The sequence below is a fragment of the Engystomops pustulosus genome, chromosome 4 (assembly GCF_040894005.1).
Source record: "Engystomops pustulosus chromosome 4, aEngPut4.maternal, whole genome shotgun sequence".
In the NCBI taxonomy this organism is placed as follows: Eukaryota; Metazoa; Chordata; class Amphibia; order Anura; family Leptodactylidae; genus Engystomops; species Engystomops pustulosus.
Genome location: NC_092414.1, coordinates 55,569,678 through 55,590,110, shown reverse-complemented (window position 1 = coordinate 55,590,110; position 20,433 = coordinate 55,569,678). Strand labels below are relative to the sequence as shown.

At 44.0% G+C, this 20,433-nt stretch overlaps 1 protein-coding gene across 15 annotated transcripts in view; it reads left to right on the top strand.

The window, feature by feature from the left end:
* TENM2 (teneurin transmembrane protein 2) overlaps window positions 1-20,433 on the top strand; it is a 1,545,179-nt gene that overhangs the window by 393,288 nt on the left and 1,131,458 nt on the right. The window contains exon 1 of one of the 15 annotated variants that reach the window (XM_072145943.1): window positions 2,643-2,684. The exons of the other annotated variants lie outside the window; for them this stretch is intronic. The gene's annotated coding sequence lies outside the window, so the exon portion shown is untranslated. Of the gene's footprint in view, window positions 1-2,642; window positions 2,685-20,433 lie in introns of those variants that run through there. 15 annotated transcript variants of the gene reach the window in all.

Below are 20,433 nucleotides of genomic sequence, written 5' to 3'. Positions count from 1 at the left end.
AGAGCCTTGTGGCTATGAATTTTTAACAATGGTTCAACAGCATTTAACTCTGATGTGGAGGCACTTTCCCATAAGAGTATTGTTTCCTCACTGTGAGTCAAAGTTATTTCATATTAAAGTAGTAGGGGTTATACGTTTTGTGGCTGTCTCTAATAGTTCCAGATGAGAATGTATACAGCGCAGAGGAGTTCCTGCAGCTGAGTGTGAAGGGGAATCTGCAAAGTCAAGAAAGGAATCATTTAAGTGCTCCACAAAGTAAGGGTGAAGACACATATGGCGTTTTTGGGCCGTTTTTGGGCCGTTTTTACTAAGTGCATTTTCCATTTTTTGTCCGTTTTTCAAAATTGCGCAATGAAAAACGGACAAAAACGCATGCGTTTTTAAAAAACGGATGCGGTTTTTAACGCATGCGTTTTTAACGATCTGAAAACGCGCTTAGTAAAAATGGCCCAAAAACGCCATGTGTGTCTTCACCCTAAGGCCGCGGTCACATGTACCGCTAGGCGTCCATTCGTAGCGCAACGCTAGCGCACAGGGGGCGGTCCTCGGCCTGAACGCAAATGCGTTTCCAGAGAAACGCTTGCGATCGGCTTATCAATCGCAGGCGTTTCCCTGGAAATGCATGTGCGTTCGGGTCGAGGACCGCCCCCTGTGCGCTAGCGTTGCGTTATGAACGGACGCCTAGCAGTACGTGTGGCCACGGCCTAAAGTGATCTCATCACAAGCTTTTATTCCACTAGCCTTTTCTCCAACTGTAATTTTACCTATTTCTACCCGTTTAAAAATCAACTTCCAAACATTTCATGGCTGAAAACAACCATTTTTTTCTATAGGATGAATTAGACTCTAGAGACTATAGGAGAGCATCACTTTAGTGTACCGCTAAGTGTCCGTCATAACGCGACGCTAGCGCACAGGGGGAGGTCCTCGGCCCGAACACACATGCGTTTCCAGGGAAACGCATGCAATTGTTAAGCCGATCGCATGCGTTTCTCTGGAAACACATGTACGTTCGGGCCGAGGACCTCCCCCTGTGCGCTAGCGTCGCGTTATGAACGGATGTCTAGCGGTACGTGGAACGGCCTTATATTTAGCTTGGTCTACCCCTTTCTTTGGCATTACAGCTAGAACCTTAATTCCAATATCAGATTAAAAGGGTTGTCTGAAAAATGGCTTTCAAAAGCTCTTCCTCTCTTGACCATGGGAATTGTGGCCGCGGTCACACGTACCGCTAGACGTCCGTTCATAACGCGACGCTAGCGCACAGGGGGAGGTCCTCGGCCCGAACGCACATGCGTTTCCAGAGAAACGCATGCGATCCCCCCGGTGCGCTAGCGTCGCGTTATGACGGACGCCTAGCGGTACGTGTGACCGCGGGTTTGTGGTATCATCTATATCAGTGATGGCGAACCTATGGCACTGGTGCCAGAGGTGGCACTCAGAGCCCTTTCTGTGGGCACTCAGGCCATCACCAGAGATGACTCCGGGCGCGTTCACAAGTTGAGTTTTGACCTGCGTTTTCATTGCGTTTGAAACGCATATGCAACAGCTGAGAAGAGGTGATTTGCCTAATTACATCACTGTTAACGCATGCGTTAACAAAACGCTTCGCAAACACAATGTTAATGCATGTGTTAACATTGTGTTAACGCATGTGTTAACATTGCGTTTACAAACGTAAACGGTAATGTAATTCGTCAAATTACCTCACATCAGCTGTTGTATATGCGTTTCAAACGCAATGAAAACGCAACGTGTGAACGCGCCCTCCAGGTATCTTCCTGCAGTCCCAGACAGCCCAGGACTTGCTGTGCACAGAGCTATTTTAAAGTGACAGCTCTACCTGGGACTATTTTCTGATATATTGGTGCCTCAGGGTGCTGGTATCAATGAAAACTGTGACATAGAAGGGAGTATAAATCACAAATTTAATTTCTGTGTTGGCACTTTGCGATAAATAAGCGGGTCTTTGTTGTAGTTTGGGCACTCAGTCTCTAAAAGGTTCGCCATCACTGATCTATATGGATGAGCTGCAACACCAGCACAAACTATGCTGAGGTGTGGCGCTGTTTTTCAAACGCCATACACCCCTTTTAATAAGAGAGTTTATCCTTCAAAGTGCATCAGTTATAGATCTGCAGAACTGGATATTGAAGAACTGGAGACAGATGCAGTAAAAGTCATAGTTGGGAATGTAAGTGTTGAGGGGTGAATAGTGAACTGTTTGTCTGACTGTGTGTTTGTACTTTATCTTTTTTTTCTCCTCCTGGCCAGCAAACCTATGTCTCTGTCCTCTATTGTTTCAACAGACAAAGCAGTTCAGCAGTCACCACTCAGCATTACCTGAGCAGAGGGTGAGCTGGGGTTATATAACCTGCACAAGATTACTGCCAGGTGATGCACAGCTGAAGTCAAGAGATATGTGTTTGTATTTCTTACTTTGTGTATATTGTAAACTCCCCTTTATTTTTATATTGTGTATTATACTGTGTTGTGGTTTTATATATATTATGTAAGTAAGAAATGTATCTTTGTGTGATGTTTGTTGTTAAAGGTACAACCCAGGGGTGTATCCCTTTAAGACTCAAGGGAAATAGTTGGGTATTTAATGACACCTGTGTGTACATGGATTGTCTCTAGGTCAGAGTGTCTGAGCTGACCACAGGGGAGCTGCTTGTTCCAAGGTAGATGTAACCTCTGAATTATCTGCATTTTTGTTCTTGCTATGTTCAATTAATTTTATTTTTGTGCAAATAAATGCAAGCCTTTTCTTTGGACCTGAAGCCTGCGTAAAGATTTCTTTTTTTTTTCTTTAACGGCCAGAAGACCCCACATCTCAACAGTAAGCACCAGAAAAAGCTGTATACTATGGGCCACATGTATCACTCGTTTTTTCTGTTGTTTTTAAGCCTTTTCATTCAGGTGCACGGTTTTTGCACCATTTTTGCGATTAAACTCCAAACTAGCTGCGCAGCAAAAATAAGCAGCTTTTCCTCATCTATCTTACCAATCCAGATGTTTTGCTGCGCCTAATGATATTCATCACTTGCAACGTTTTCATTTAGGCGCAAAAACACTCCAGCCCAAAGGTGACGTTATCTGAGAAGAAAGCACTGAGCCCCTTTGCAGAACAGCTCATTTCTAGCAGCAGAGCTCAGCCAGACACTAGAGCAGATAATAGATACATTAGATACACTGCAGACAGGAGCTGCAGACTCTATTTACAGTTCATCACCTTCTATTTACAAAACATTCTGCAAAACGCTGAGCTCAAAGCAAGAGAGAAGAGAACTTTGCACAAGTTTGCAGAATGTTGCAGATACGACATACAAGTGTCCCCCATGTAATTCTGCACAGTATCACCAGTATGTCTGAGGGGGATACTGTGCAGAATTACAGGGGTGAAGCAGGAGATCAGCACTGGGGGATCCCCTCCAGGAGAAGCCACTGCTGAGGTCACTGGGTGCAGGGTGTCACACACCTGGGTGCTGCTGTGAATGTTATCTTCATTCTGGGCTGTGGGAGAAGCAGAGAGGAGCTTGTTGCAGGATCACATGTAAGTGCCTGAAACTAACATTGCGCCTAAACTGTTTTAAAGTAAAGTTAATTTTCTGCCTCTCAATCACTTATCACAGATGGTTGTAACTTGTGATAATTCTGGCAAAACAGTGTGCCAGAATTTGGGCGCAACTACTACACTTAGGCGCACTAAAGGGATAAATGTGGCCCAATGTCTTTACCGCATTTCCAAAGGAGAAAAAGTGTAGTCCAATATCCAAGTCCTTTATACCTCTTGACATTTAGACATATAATAGCCTTCACCACAATTTATTACTCGTTGTCCACCCTCTATTTAATATCGTTTCACTCTAGATATAAATATCCGGTACCATTGCTTGATCCAGGGCTGCCCTTGTCACTATGTACCAGTTTTTATAGAGACAAATGCGCAGTGAGGAATAGTTTAGCGAACACAGCTTGCAAGTGCAGCATTTAAACTGGGGCCCTGGGCAGGTCGGACGCTTGTAGCCTTGTTTGCCAGCTGATCGGGTTACCTAAAAATACATGTGAGTCCTGATCTCCTTCCTCTAATAACCTATTGATTTAGATATTTTCAAATATTAACCTATTACCTCTGATACTATTGATGCAGTACACATCAGCTTTCTTGTTTTTTGTTTTTTTTTGTTTTTGTATATGAGAAAGAGAGGCTCTCAGCTAGCTTTATATGCAGGGATAATCTGCATCTATTGTTGAAATGTTGAGGTACACAGATTCTGTCTCCACTCTATATATCCTCTATTAAACCCTTCCTTAAACTTATTATAGCGTCCATGCGCCAATGAGATCTGTAAAGTTAAAGGATACCCCACACTGGCGACATGGTCAGTCTCAATTTTAAGCATAGTTATTCTTATTAATTTGGTAGTCACACACTATTGCATATCGGATAGATGTTTAGGAATTCATTTATATGCAAATGTGATTTATGTACATACATTTTCAGGATTTTTATTTATACATATATGAATTCCTCTTCTGGGACATATGTATTGGGATACTTGCATTTCCTACATATGATAATTAATAATAATTCCTTTATTTATATAGCACACACAGACTCCGTAGCAGTGCACAGAGCTTGCCAAATCAGTCCCTGTCCCCAATAGGACAGTATTGTTTTTTTTGTTTTTTTTTGTGGGAGGAAACCCACACAAACACGGATGTTGACCTGGATGGGACTTGAACTCAGGACACCAGCGCTGCAAGGCTGTAGTGCTGAATGCAAAGCCACAGTGCTGCATGAATGATGTAATACTTTAGCATGTATCACTGAAGCCTTATAACAATGCCAAAAATTACTAAGCTGATCTCAATCTGTGTATATGTATGTATACCTGGAATTTAGATGTAATTTAAATGTTTTTATACACAATTTATTCTTATTGTATATAAGGATACATATATTTTATTTTAAATTTTTACATTATTTATTGGACCTGAGGAAGGTGATGATCCATTACTGAAAAGCATTGTCCGACTTATTTCAACCTGTTTTGTGAATATATAAAAATAAAAAACATAGAATTTTGACCTATGGACTACGCCACTCTCTGAGCAGTGCATACCACATCCTGGTATCCATATCATTATACTATAAATTATACTCTATCATATGGTGCTACTAGTTTAGAGAAAGCTGGAGACAAGAAAGCACTGCAGGGGCTGAGCTGTCGGGGACTGGACCAAGCTAAACTGTACTGTAATAAGACAAAACTGAACGAAATAGGAATGTGTGTATGCTTATACAACAAGAGCTGTCACTGTCTTATGTGGATGTATATCAAAACATTAATGCAACATTTACACCTTGTGAGATTATTTTTATAGCAGTAACTGGAACATGGAATGTGTTTACATATCACCTAAGACGCATGTTACGTAAATAAAATAACACATATGCGATTAGTGTTTCCCTATGGGTTGTTTCGGTTAGAGGTGGTAGACTACCTAACCTAGAGCATTTTCTTGCAAGTTTGAACATTTAAAAACTAGTTGCAACAAAATACATAAATTCTAAACACTAGCTAACTGAGGAGAAATTACAATATATGCATGTCTTCCTGTAAAGCATCCCAACCTGCATATTTAGCAATAAGCAAACTTTCTAGACTATAAAACTGTAGCAGCCATGCCTGTCAAGGCTTAGGTTGCATTCTGTCCTGCACCAGTCTGAACACTACGTTACTTCACTCCTGGTTCTTTTAATTGATTTCCACCACACCTGTCTGTCCCCTTGTGACTTTGTTCTGGGCTTCAGATGATTAACTATCTGTGATGGACACATGCCTCCTTCACTCACATTCCTTCCCTGCTAGTCTGGATTGTCCTGATGGCAGGGGACCTGTCCAATCACCACTCTGATATCTCATAAACGGATTGTCTACCCATTTCCCAGTGCAAGTGTTCTTTGGAGCTAGCCAGCATTTTTTGCACTTCCGTGTTCTCAGATCTTTTGACCCTTGGTAGTTTTCTGACCACCTTCTTGGTTTTTGTTCTACCATTATTCTGTTTTTGTTTGTCCTGTTATTTTCTCTGTGGTTTCACTTTGGCACAGGAAGTGAACATTGACCAGTTGTCACCAACCGTTAAATTAGGTAGGAACAGCAGGATGGATCTAGCTTTAGGGTTTATTGTTCGTCTGTGTCTTGCATTTTTTCTTTAACTTGTTATCCAGTCCCTAACAGCAGCATTACAAAAACATTACTCACAGTATAATCCCATTATACCCCAATTAATCAATAAGCGTGACATGTTAATAAAAAATATAGTAGTGTAATACACAATTTACAAAAAGTAAAACATCAATGTGCTGTTGGCATTTCACTGCTCTATTTTTTAGCCAAATGTACAACAGTGTCTCATAAAATGCAAGTAATTTTCCAGATACATTGTAAACAGCAGCCAACATTAGAGAAACTACTGGATCTGATATTAAGTAGTAGGATCGCAAATTGGTACGTGAATAAAAATATGAAGCACTTAGAGCATTTTTGGACCTTACACTCTTTATGGCATTATGTTTTGCAAGACTGGCAGGGTGCATGGTAATAAAAAACACAATGACATGCCCTTATGGGCAATTAGAAAATGGCACAATGCAGGCATATAATTCTTAAATTTATGTGATTGCATTGCTCTTAAATTTTCTGAGATTTGGGGTTTAGATAGCAGTAAATCATCTGAATTTAATTTAATCTTTCTTTTTGATGCCAATGAAAAAGCAGCCCTTGGAGATAGTTGTTGATTTCTATTCAAAAATATATTTGAATTAAGCTCATATGATTTCTACTTAAAGTTATCAGATAAAAACCTTATATCCTTGTTGTCAGGCTCCAGGGGTAGTAGACCCACTGGACCACCGCAGACGATGACGTAAGCAGACACCTGGGTCCTGAGTCTAAATGGCACCCTGTTTTCACCAGAGCTTGCCGCAAAGTGGGTTGGACCTTCTGTGGTGTGGAACCACCAGGTCATTCCACAGGTGTGACTTTGTCCATGGTGACAGCCACGGTGAGGTACAGAAATGGAAGGCAGGTTAGTGGTCGGGGACAGGCAGGAGGCCAGGCGGCACGTGGTCAATGTCAGAGGCTAAGCAGAAGGTCAGGTCTGGCAGCGGAGGAGCAGGAACAGGTCCAGGATCACAACAGGAAATCAATACACGAGCACAGGGCAACAATACAAGCTTTCTCCAAGGCATTTGGCACAAAGAATCCAGCAAGGTGTGTGGGGAGAGGCTTGGCTAAATAGGATTCTGGGTAAGGCCAGTGTCATTTAACGGCACTCTGGCCCTTTAAATCTTCTGAATCCGGTGCATGTGTGCCCTTGGAAATGGGGACACGCGCATGGTCATGGACCCCGAAGCAGGAGCAAGGATGGGTAAGTGGATGTCACGGGGTGCAAAGGCACGGGTGAGCCAGAGACGTGTGAAATGGGTCACAGGAGAACTCCTGACGCAGTTCTTCTTAACATAGAAGAATATTTGTATTATTTGTGCATTATTTTCTTGGCCTGGTTCTTAGGTAAAGTACATACTTTTAAGTAAAGTAATTTGGGGATAAAGCGAGCTGTACAAATACAATTTTACACAATGTACAGCAATTATGAATGATGAAACATCCCTAGTGTTATTTCTTTAAGATGTAAGTAAGATGCAGGTGAATGCTGGACATTAGTGGACATAGACAAAGGTTTTGCAGGCCAGCAGTTGGAGAAAAGCAGAAAAAGTTATACACACAGACAAACAGACTTCCCTATCCACTTCCTAACACCCTTTATAATTAAAAAAAAAAAAGTCTAAATAAATTCAAGCTGATTTGAAAAAAAAAAAGTCTCTCTTCCAGAAAGCAAAGATGCATACAAAAAAAAATTGTGTATTTTAGCGATGAGCGGACCATCAGTATTTCAGTTTGCAGAGTTATTAGTCACGAGATCTGACCATTATAATCTGTGTTTAGTCAGAGAGGAGGAACTGGGGCTGGGGGGCGTGTGTTATGCTAATCTTCCCTTATATTTTCAGTGGGGAGATGTAATTTGTCTATGTTCACACACATTTTAATATTCTTTTGACATTGCGTTTTACACAGTGTTTACAAAAATGCAATCTTACACACATTGGTAAAAACGCATGCAGTGTAAATGCAAACATAATGTAAACATAAGTGCAAATGAGACATACACGCACATACCACGTAAGCATAAATCCGATGCAAACAAGACATAAATGCAAATGGAATGTAAATGTAAGTGTAAACTCAAACGTGATGTCACAGAAGTGTAAATGTGCAGTAAACGCAAGCATCGGAATACCACATAAACTTAAACACGACGGAAATTCTGCATATGCATAAAAGCACCTCAAACACTGCATACAGGAAAACGTGCCACAAATGTTACATACGCATAAACGCAAACATAAATGTGAGACAAACGGAAGTGTGCAGGGTAAGCGTAAACGTGACATGATTGTTGCGAAAATTTGACACAAACAAAGCATAATCATGACATGACGCAACCGCTGCGCAAGCCTCGACGTGACGCAACCGTTTGCGGGGAGAGGAGGAGGAGGTGACCGCAGCTCCATAGGAACATATGGACCACGGCGCCGTAATCCGGGAAAAGATAGGACATGTGATAGGATGCTGTGAGCCCATAGAAGTGTATGGGGGACGTATGTCGGCCGTATGTACGTCCCCCAAACGTGTGTGAATGCAGCCTAAACGTGATGCAAACGGCAAGTAAGTGTAAATGTGATGCAAACATCGAAATAAGCATAGACGTGCCGCAAACGCTGCCTAAGCGTAATTGTGATGCAAACGCCAAGTAGGTGTAACCGTGCCACAAACGCCACATAAGCGTAACCATGATGCAAACGCCATGTGAGCATAGCCGTGAGGGAAACGGCGCTTAAGCGTAACCGTGATGCAAACACCATGTAAGCAAAACCATGGCACAAACACTGCCTAAATGTAACCGTAAGCATGTGATTATGTAAACACAATGTCAACAGAATATTAGCAGAATGTGTGTGAACACAAAAAACTCACAGCTCAATGTTCATATTAGCTTCTCTAACAATGCCTTCCACTGATTAGATCGTATGGGAGAAGATTAGCATAACACATGCCTCCAGCTCCGTTTGCGGGGAGAGGAGGAGGAGGTGACCGCAGCTCCATAGGAACATATGGACCACGGCGCCGTAATCCGGGAAAAGATAGGACATGTGATAGGATGCTGTGAGCCCATAGAAGTGTATGGGGGACGTATGTCGGCCGTATGTACGTCCCCCAAACGTGTGTGAATGCAGCCTAAACGTGATACTCCTCTCTGACCAAACACAGATTACAATGGTCAGAAACAGGGAATGATATTTCCGCAACCATGGGGACTAGAAGGAAAATTCAAAGTGCCCCTGAATCTGTGTAGCAGTGTTGTGTGTGTTGCTAGTCTTCACATGTGTGAGGTGGTGAAAGGTCCTCTTTAAGCAGTACATTATTCTGGAATTGTGTTAAAATTAGAGATGAGCGAACATGCTCGTCCGAGCTTGATGCTCGGTCGAGCATTAGGGTACTCGAAACTGCTCGTTACTCGGACGAATACTTCGCCCGCTCGAGAAAATGGCAGCTCCCGCCGTTTTGCTTTTTGGCGGCCAGAAACAGAGCCAATCACAAGCCAGGAGACTCTGCACTCCACCCAGCATGACGTGGTACCCTTACACGTCGATAGCAGTGGTTGGCTGGCCAGATCAGGTGACCCTGGGATAGACTAGCCGCTGGCCGCGCTGCTCGGATCATTCTGTCTCTGGATGCCGCTAGGGAGAGAGCTGCTGCTGGTCAGGGAAAGCGTTAGGGTGTTCTATTAGCTTACTGTTAGGCAGGAGTGATTCTCAAAGAACCCAACAGCCCTTCTTAGGGCTACAATAACGTTCTACTTTTTTTATTTTAATTTGCATCTTTTACCATTTTGTGAGGAATTAGCAGGGGGACTTGCTACCGTTGTGTTTAGCTCTTAGTGGCACACATATCCATAGCAAAGACCGAAGTGGCAAAATTCAGTAGGGGTTGGATTTCTATTAGGCAATAACTCAGTGTCATCTCATCTGGCATAGTAGTGTGCTTCCTTTGATACTTGGCTAGAAAATAGCCATAGGAGAATACAAACAGCTTCTTGAAGCCTACAGTAGCGTTCTATATATTTGATTTCTGGTTGATCTGCTGGTGGCTGTAGTTTCTGCAGTGCATGTACTTGCCAATTCTGAGCAATTTGTAGTGAGACTTGCGACCGCTGTGTTCTGCGCTTAGTGGCGCACATATCCATAGCAAAGGCCGAAGTGGCAAAATTCAGTAGGGGTTGGATTTCTATTAGGCAATAACTCAGTGTCATCTCATCTGGCATAGTAGTGTGCTTCCTTTGATACTTGGCTAGAAAATAGCCATAGGAGAATACAAACAGCTTCTTGAAGCCTACAGTAGCGTTCTATATATTTGATTTCTGGTTGATCTGCTGGTGGCTGTAGTTTCTGCAGTGCATGTACTTGCCAATTCTGAGCAATTTGTAGTGAGACTTGCGACCGCTGTGTTCTGCACTTAGTGGCGCACATATCCATAGCAAAGGCCGAAGTGGCAAAATTCAGTAGGGGTTGGATTTCTATTAGGCAATAACTCAGTGTCATCTCATCTGGCATAGTAGTGTGCTTCCTTTGATACTTGGCTAGAAAATAGCCATAGGAGAATACAAACAGCTTCTTGAAGCCTACAGTAGCGTTCTATATATTTGATTTCTGGTTGATCTGCTGGTGGCTGTAGTTTCTGCAGTGCATGTACTTGCCAATTCTGAGCAATTTGTAGTGAGACTTGCGACCGCTGTGTTCTGCGCTTAGTGGCGCACATATCCATAGCAAAGGCCGAAGTGGCAAAATTCAGTAGGGGTTGGATTTCTATTAGGCAATAACTCAGTGTCATCTCATCTGGCATAGTAGTGTGCTTCCTTTGATACTTGGCTAGAAAATAGCCATAGGAGAATACAAACAGCTTCTTGAAGCCTACAGTAGCGTTCTATATATTTGATTTCTGGTTGATCTGCTGGTGGCTGTAGTTTCTGCAGTGCATGTACTTGCCAATTCTGAGCAATTTGTAGTGAGACTTGCGACCGCTGTGTTCTGCGCTTAGTGGCGCACATATCCATAGCAAAGGCCGAAGTGGCAAAATTCAGTAGGGGTTGGATTTCTATTAGGCAATAACTCAGTGTCATCTCATCTGGCATAGTAGTGTGCTTCCTTTGATACTTGGCTAGAAAATAGCCATAGCAATAGGATAGGATTGTTTGGTTTTAAAAACTCAAAAAAAAACAAAAAACACAAAAAAAAAAAAAAAACACAAAAAAACACCAAAAAAAACAAAAAGAAGTAAAAAAAAAAAAAAAAAGTTATAACTCTCATTTTAAAAATGTTTAACCCGAGGGCTAGGGGTAGAGGACGAGGGCGGGGACGTGGGCGTCCAACTACTGCAGGGGTCAGAGGCCGTGGTCCTGGGCGGGGTGAGACACCACCTGCTGATGAGGGAGCAGGGGAACGCCGCAGAGCTACACTCCCTAGGTTCATGTCTGAAGTTACTGGGACTCGTGGTAGAGCACTGTTGAGGCCAGAACAGTGCGAACAGGTGATGTCGTGGATTGCTGACAATGCTTCGAGCAATTTGTCCACCACCAGTCAGTCTTCCACGCAGTCCACCCATGTCACCGAAATCCCCACTCCTCCAGCTCCTGCACCTCAGCCTCCTCCCCCCCAGTCTGCCCCCTCCCAGGAAAATTTGGCATTTGAACCGGCATACTCTGAGGAACTGTTTTCTGGACCCTTCCCACAGTCACAAACCACTTGTCCGGTTGCTGCTGAGCAATTTTCCGATGCCCAGGTTTTCCACCAGTCACAGTCTGTGGGTGATGATGACCTTCTTGACGTAGTGGAAGTGTGTAAAGAGGTGTCCGACGATGAGGAGACACGGTTGTCAGACAGTGGGGAAGTTGTTGTCAGGGCAGGAAGTCCGAGGGGGGAGCAGACTGAGGGATCGGAGGATGATGAGGTGACAGACCCAAGCTGGGTTGAGAGGCCGGGTGAACACAGTGCTTCTGAGACGGAGGAGAGTCCTCGACCTGAACAGGTTGGAAGAGGCAGTGGTGGGGCCAGACGGAGAGGCAGGGCCAGAGCTGGTGCATCAGCGCCACTGTCAACTAGTGAAGCTCCCGTGGTGAGGGCTCTTGCGGCGAGGGCTAGATCTTCAGAAGTGTGGAGGTTCTTTAAGGAAACACCGGATGACCGACGGACTGTGGTGTGCAACATTTGCCAAACCAGGCTCAGCAGGGGTTCCATCACTACTAGCTTAACTACCACCAGTATGCGCAGGCATATGAATGCTAAGCACCCCACTCAGTGGCAACAAGCCCGTTCACCTCCGGCCGTGCACACCACTGCTCCTTCCCCTGTGTCAGCTGCTAGTCAGCCCCCTGCCCAGGACCCTGGCACAAAAACCCCATCGTCGCCTCCACGATCCTCCACAGCATCCACCAGCGTTCAGCTCTCCATACCCCAGACGCTGGAGCGGAAACGCAAATATAGTGCAACCCACCCGCACGCCCAAGCCCTTAATGTGCACATCTCCAGATTGCTTAGCCTGGAGATGCTGCCCTATAGGCTAGTAGAGACCGAGGCCTTTCGCAACCTCATGGCGGCGGCCGCCCCTCGGTATTCGGTCCCCAGCCGCCACTACTTTTCCCGATGTGCCGTCCCAGCCCTGCACCAGCACGTGTCAGACAACATCATCCGTGCCCTGACCAACGCCGTTTCTGACAAGGTCCACCTGACCACGGACACGTGGACGAGTGCTGCCGGGCAGGGCCACTATATATCGCTGACGGCACATTGGGTTAACTTGGTGGAGGCTGGGACCGAGTCTGACCCTGGGGCTGCTCATATACTGCCGACGCCGAGGATTGCGGGGCCTACCTCGGTCCAGGTGTTTCAGGCCTACTATGCCTCCTCCTCCTCCCACCCCTCCTCCACCTCCTCCTCCGAACTACCATCCGTGGGCACGGCGCCATCAGTCGGTAGCTCTAGGCACAGCAGCAGTGCCGTCGCTAAGCGACAGCAGGCGGTGCTCAAACTGCTGAGCCTAGGCGACAAAAGGCACACCGCCCAAGAGCTATTACAGGGCATCACGGCGCAGACTGATCTGTGGCTGGCACCGCTGAACCTCAAGCCGGGAATGGTTGTGTGTGACAACGGCCGTAACCTGGTGGCGGCTCTGCAACTCGGCAGACTGACACATGTGCCATGCCTGGCCCATGTGTTAAATCTGATAGTGCAGCGTTTCCTCAAGACATACCCCAATCTGTCTGATTTGCTCACGAAGGTGCGCCGCATCTGTGCGCATTTCAGGAAGTCCAGCCCAGATGCTGCCACTCTCAGGGCAGCGCAGCGCCGCCTCCAACTGCCCGCTCACCGACTGTTGTGCGACGTGCCCACGAGGTGGAATTCAACACTGACCATGTTATCCAGAGTTTACCAGCAGCGCAGAGCGATTGTAGACTGCCAGATGTCAACTTCCACCAGAACTGGTAGTCAGGTCAGTCAGCTTCCTCAAGTCTACAATGAGGAGTGGACGTGGATGTCTGATATCTGTCAGGTGCTGAGTAACTTTGAGGAGTCAACACAGATGGTCAGTGGCGATGCCGCCATCATCAGCCTCACCATCCCGCTGCTTGGCCTGTTGAAAAACTCTCTGGTCAGCATGAAGTCGGAAGCTTTGCGCTCGTCACAAGAGACGGGGGAAGAATATTCCCTTGTTGATAGCCAAAGCACCCTGAGGTCTGTTTCTCAGCGCATATCGGAGGAGGTGGAGGTGGAGGAGGATGAGGAGGAAGAGGAGGAGAATGTTGGCGAGACACAAGAGGGGACCATTGTTGAGTCCTTCACTGTTCAGCGTGTATGGGCAGAAGAAGAGGAGTTGGAGGAGTTGGAGGAGGAGGAAATGGACAGTCAGGCCAGTGAGGGGAGTGAATTCTTACGCGTTGGTACTCTGGCGCATATGGCAGATTTCATGCTAGGCTGCCTATCCCGTGACCCTCGCGTTCAAAGAATTTATTCCAGCACCGATTACTGGGTGTTCACTCTCCTGGACCCACGGTACAAGCAAAATCTTCCCACTCTCATCCCTGGAGAGGAAAGGAGTGTGAGAATGCATGAATACCAGCAGGCCCTGGTGCACAAGCTGAAACAGTATTTCCCTTCTGACAGCGCTAGCGGCAGAGTGCGTAGTTCTGCGGGACAAGTAGCGAGGGAGAGTAGGCGAGCAGGCAGCTTGTCCAGCACTGGCAAGGGTACGCTTTACAAGGCTTTTGCCAGCTTTATGTCACCCCAGCAAGACACTGTCACCTGTCCCCAGTCTCGGCAGAGTAGGGCTGATCTTTACAGAAAGATGGTGAGGGAGTACGTAGCTGACCATACCATCGTCCTAAATGATCACACAGCTCCCTACAACTACTGGGTTTCAAAGCTGGACATGTGGCACGAACTGGCGCTCTACGCCTTGGAGGTTCTTGCCTGCCCTGCCGCTAGCGTCTTGTCCGAGCGGGTTTTCAGTGCAGCTGGTGGCATCATCACCGATAAGCGTACACGCCTGTCGACTGACAGCGCTGACAGGCTGACGCTTATTAAAATGAATAAAGGCTGGATTTCTCAGAATTTCCAATCTCCACCAGGTGAAGGAAGCTCAACCTGAATAATTGATCCACTCCTCCTCCTCCTCCTCATTTTCCTCCTTCTCCTCCTCTTTGTACAGTAAAGCAGAGGAAACTGGCTATTTTTTGACAGGGCCCACTGGCTCTTGCTATAGTACTTCATGCATTTTAATTTTTCTGGAGGGCCACCTACCCGGTCCTCTGTTTGAAACAATTTTTGTGAGTGCCACATACAGGCACTCAATCTATTCCATTTTACTGCAGGGCCACCTACCTGCTCCTCTGGTTTGAACAATTTTTGGGACTGCCACATACAGGCACTCAATCTATTCCATTTTACTGCAGGGCCACCTACCTGCTCCTCTGGTTTGAACAATTTTTGGGACTGCCACATACAGGCACTCAATCTATTCCATTTTACTGCAGGGCCACCTACCTGCTCCTCTGGTTTGAACAATTTTTGGGACTGCCACATACAGGCACTCAATCTATTCCATTTTACTGCAGGGCCACCTACCTGCTCCTCTGGTTTGAAACATTTTTGGGACTGCCACATACAGGCACTCAATCTATTCCATTTTACTGCAGGGCCACCTACCTGCTCCTCTGGTTTGAAACATTTTTGGGACTGCCACATACAGGCACTCAATCTATTCCATTTTACTGCAGGGCCACCTACCTGCTCCTCTGGTTTGAACAATTTTTGGGACTGCCACATACAGGCACTCAATCTATTCCATTTTACTGCAGGGCCACCTACCTGCTCCTCTGGTTTGAAAAATGTTTGGGACTGCCACATACAGGCACTATCCAAATTAAATTGTCTCCATAGCAGCCTCCACACGTTGTCTCCATTGCTACCTCCAAAAGTCGTCCATATAGCTGCCTCCATACATCGTCCCTTTATCAAACGAGGTGTGTCAGGCAGAAATTTGGGTTGTTTTCATGGATTCCACATCAAAGTTGTTAACTTTGTCGCCACCCTGCTGTGTTATCCACAAAATATACTGGCAAACTTTTACCATTTAGGGATATTATTTCAGCGCTTCTTGCGCATCTGTTTACATTCCCCTCACCCGGCATATCCTAAACTTATAAGAACGCTACTACACTTGATCTTATACAAAAGGTTCTTAGAAGTGCTGTTTGGGGAGTAGCCTAGAGACAGGGGCTTGGATTGGCGAAAGCTCGCCTGGCAGCGGAACGCCAGCTCCATGCGCATCATGCGCTTCTTGCGCATCTGTTTACATTCCCCTCACCCGCCATATCCCAAACTTATGAGAACGCTACTACACTTAACTTGGTGCAGGCTGGGACCGAGTCTGACCCTGGGGCTGGTCATATACTGCCGACGCAGAGAATTGCGGGGCCTACCTCGGTCCAGGTCTCAAAGGCCTACTATACCTCCTCCCACCCCTCCTCCACCTCCTCCTCCTCCGAATTACCATCCGTGGGCATGGCGCCATCAGTCGGTAGCTCTAGGCACAGCAGCAGTGCCGTCGCTAAGCGACAGCAGGCGGTGCTGAAACTGCTGAGCCTAGGCGATAAAAGGCACACCGCCCAAGAGCTATTACAGGGCATTCCACATCAAAGTTGTTAACTTTGTCGCCACCCTGCTGTGTAATCCCCAAAATATACTTGCAAACTTTTACCATTTAGGGATATTATTTCAGCGCTTCTTGCGCATCTGTTTACATTCCCCTCACCCGCCATATCCTAAACTTATAAGAACGCTACTACACTTGATCTTATACAAAAGGTTCTTAGAAGTGCTGTTTGGGGAGTAGCCTATAGACAGGGGCTTGGATTGGCGAAAGCTCGCCTGGCAGCGGAGCGCCAGCTCCATGCCAAGATCCAACTAACATAGTTTTAACTGCAGCACCTTTAATCTACTACTAGTTCACTGCCTCCATACATCGTCCCCTTATCAAACGAGCTGTGTCAGGCAGAATTTTGGGTTGTTTTCATGGCTTCCATGTTAACTTTGTCGCCACCCTGCTGTGTAATCCACAAAATATACTGGCAAACTTTTATCATGTACCGATATTATTTGAGCGCTTCTTGCTCACCTCCTTTGGTTCCTCTCTGCCACCCATTGGTTTGAAGCCTGAGTCCATTTAGGGTATGTCGCCATGACACTCTCTAGCCTGCTGCCGCTGCCTCTGCATGCCGTCCCCTATAGTGTCAGGGTCAATTATTGGATGTTTTAGATGCTATCTAGCTTCATTCTGTCACTCTGTCATGGCCATGCTGTTGCCCATAATTTTGGCATAATGGTGCGATTATGCAGCCTCAGAGGCATCCATGCATGCTGCCCCTGCTGTTTCCTGTCCATTTCCGTGGTGTTTCCATCCTTTTCTGAGGTTCCCAGGTGTTTGGCCAAGCTTCCCTGTGCAGAGCCTTGGTCCCCTTGAAAAATGCTCGAGTCTCCCATTGACTTCAATGGGGTTCGTTATTCGAGACGAGCACTCGAGCATCGGGAAAAGTTCGTCTCGAATAACGAGTACCCGAGCATTTTAGTGTTCGCTCATCTCTAGTTAAAATGTTTTATTGTCTATGTTTTATTTATTTTAGTTGAAGATAAATAAAAATACAAGTGTATTTTAGAGATGAGCGAGCACTAAAATGCTCGAGTGCTCGTTACTCGAGTCAAACTTTTCCCGATGCTCGAGTGCTCGTTTCGAATAACGAACCCCATTGAAGTCAATGGGAGACTCAAGCATTTTTCAAGGGGACCAAGGCTCTGCAATAAAATGTGTAATTTTATTGAGAAATAAGGAAGTCAGTCCTGTTTCTTCGTTTTTTTTCTTCAATGGAATATTCGTGGAACTTCAAAAAATGACCCGTGTTAAACATTTGCAATGTATTCCTCACACATATTGTTCTTCACATACTATTGTGAAGAACACCATTCTGCACTAAGGTCTTCTGAGAAGTTAGCAGATGTACGGAAACATCTGCAACGTGTTCTTCACTTAAATGATCTTAATGATCCTTAAATGATCCTGTGTTCACCGTGTTCTTCATTGTTCTTTACTGTGTTTCCTTAAGTGAAAGCTCGTTATCGAGCAGGCAAAATACTCGTCCGAGCAATGAGCCGCTTCGAGTACGTGAATACTCGAACGAGCATCAAGCTCGGACGAGTATACTCGCTTATCTCTAGTATCTTTTTATAAATTCTGGTGTAGCATATGATTCTGATTTTTCTTCTGATAAATGCTTCAGATATAGTTTATAGATAATGTAATGGACACAGGAATACCAACTTTGTAAGGGTTTTTATGATTGTGTGGCTTTTTTATACTTGATTTGATTTATATATTTACTGGTGTTATTTTGGGGACATTCGCCTTATTAAATTTTTATTTAAAACTTTTTTTTACTCTTCTTTTTCCCACAGTTGGACTTAAAAAAGCCTCATCTGATTGTGTACTACACTGCATTACTTAGAGGAGGTTGTCTGAGCATATAAAGCTCATACCTGCAGTTTATTACGCTGCTGGGCTTGTCTGCCAATGCCATAAGCTTGACATATAGTTACTGCATTTTGCTATAACTCACTTCTCAAACATTGGGATGGTGTTACTTCAATTGTATATTATTACCCTATGATGCTTTGTAACTAAAAAGATGGAGATGACGTTTTATTAGAACAATCCTAGAATGTTGAAATGGACATATATGTCTATAATAGTGGTAAATTGGTGCTTATTGTGCATCCATACATCTGCTTACATGGCATGAGTTTCACAATGTATTCAAATTGTGACCTTTTTCTTGACTATTACAGTGATTTGGGGGTTTTAAAAAAGTAAACATTTTTAGACAATTTTTGTATAATTATACACAGAAGAGTCCGAGATTTATTTTGGAATTATTTATTTTTTGGTACAAACTTATTTTAGAAGATTTATTTCACATGAGGAAAATTTTAATTTTTACAGGTTTTTTTTTCTATATTTATCTTATGATTAACAAACTGTTTTGGTACCAAATGAAAGTCCAATATACAATGAAATACTAAAATAAATTTTAAAGGACCATTTGAAATGCATTTACCCTTAAATGTTTTAGAGAATGTTTTGATGTAGACATCCAGGCATCAAAGTACTTTGGTAACAAAGGGGATAATCCCATAAACTCCCTTTTTAAATAGGCTATTAATTTTTCCATTCACAATTCTTGACAGAGAAAACAATATTCATGAAGACCGTGAATAAGGAAATTCATTCTTTTCATACCACTACTTGACACCATTGTGTAGTTTCATAGTAAATTGACAGCTTGGAAATAAGATGCTGCTTGTTAGAAGAGGTTGTTACCTATGAATAGTGTCAAGGTCACCCTCTTCTGGAGGAAGTGTTTTCTAGCATGCATTATTTTTGGGTACTCGATCACCTACAGTGAGTAAACCTGTAGAGTATGTGGGAGGGGGGGGAGGTAAAGGCACAGTCAGTCCCTTCTACAGTAGGACTATGATTGCTAATCCCCTTGCTTCCAATGTCAAGACTGTTAACTACATTGTCACTTCTGATTATTTAATCACAATTCATCATACTGTACTGCTAGTGTTTAATGAACCAAATGCTATTAGGACATTAATTAATGATTAATGAGCAAAAAAATGTTTGGCAACACGCTGGCATGATGATTATATTCCTTGAAAAAAGTGGTCTTTGATCCAAGCTTAACACCCAAATACAAGAATTTTCAAGGGAAAGATTGTGTCAAATTCCTCATTTCTACAGTATATTGTACGATTCTAATAAATGGCAGTTAATGTTGCTTGGAATTCAATTTCTATGTTTCTATCATCTTTTTTTTTTTGTTTTCTCGAAATGAGAATCAGAATTATGGAATCCCAGAGGGTAAAGTCTCATTACCGTTCTGCTGCTCTCTGCGTTAACAGTTTACATGCACAATTAATTTTTGCCTCAAGAACTCACAATTCAATTTAGGTTGCAAAGAACTGACACTATAAGGTAGCTTATTAGACTCGTCAGTTTACAAGCAATTACTTCCATGTCCGATATTAGCAAATATCGTTTAAAGTTGCGTTTTGTAAAATGTATATTGCCAGCCGTCAGAATGTAGCAAATAAATGAGCCTTGGAACTCATAGTGGCTTTTCTGAAAATTGAAGTTGGGGATTAATGTATTAAAAAAATAAAAATAAAAAAAATAAAGAGTACTGCACTTTTAATGTCGGCCTGATAAAAAAAGATGCATGAAACTCGTAAAACTAGACAAGGTGCAGCGTATTGGAGCAAAATGAATTACTGTGTTAAGAGAGCTGAACAAAAGGCTATTTGATCATTTTATTTTATTATGGAGATTAAGCTTTGAGAATTGTCATGAAAACAATGCAATGAAATAATATGACTATTTGTAGCCATTCACGCTGATCTCAGGAGATTTCGTATCCATCACAAAACAAGAGAAGAGCTGTATCATTCAGACATAAGATTCTAGCTTGAGAATAGATAACAGTTTGCACTGTAGCAAAAAATAGATTGAAAACTTCTCAAGTACTCATTAAAAAGAGATAAATGCTTTGGGAGCCTTTCAATGTACATCAGTAGACCTTGCTGGGCACTCCTCCGATCATCAAATGTGACTTCAGCAGTTGTAATCTACTAATAGT